Below are 499 nucleotides of genomic sequence, written 5' to 3'. Positions count from 1 at the left end.
AAAAAAAAAATATAGATGCGTGTGTGTGTGCGCACACACACACACACACACACACACACACACACACACACACGTGTGCGTGTATGTCTATATATATATATATACTGTGAGAGAGAGACACACACACTCATACATGTATCTATATGTACATATCTACATATACATAGATAGGTGTGTGTGTGTGTGTGTATATATATATATATATATATATGCATATACATGCATACATATATATAAGTTTTATGTATGAATGTATGTATATATATGAAAGTTATATATATAAATCATTCAATTCCTATTTATTTACATATAAATTTCAATTTTAGATATTTGTCATCTAATCTATTTATAGAGAGAGTATTTCATTTTCTAAAAAAAAATAAAATGGTGTTATAATCTTATTTATTATGTGATATGAAAGAGTTATTTGGAATATAAAAAAAAAAAAGCAAAATTTAGATACGTTTGGGTGTGTGGCCACACAAACACACAAAAAAAA

This window comes from Phalaenopsis equestris, unplaced genomic scaffold (assembly GCF_001263595.1).
Source record: "Phalaenopsis equestris unplaced genomic scaffold, ASM126359v1 Scaffold000038, whole genome shotgun sequence".
Classification (NCBI taxonomy): domain Eukaryota; kingdom Viridiplantae; phylum Streptophyta; class Magnoliopsida; order Asparagales; family Orchidaceae; genus Phalaenopsis; species Phalaenopsis equestris.
This window is presented reverse-complemented; position numbering follows the sequence as displayed.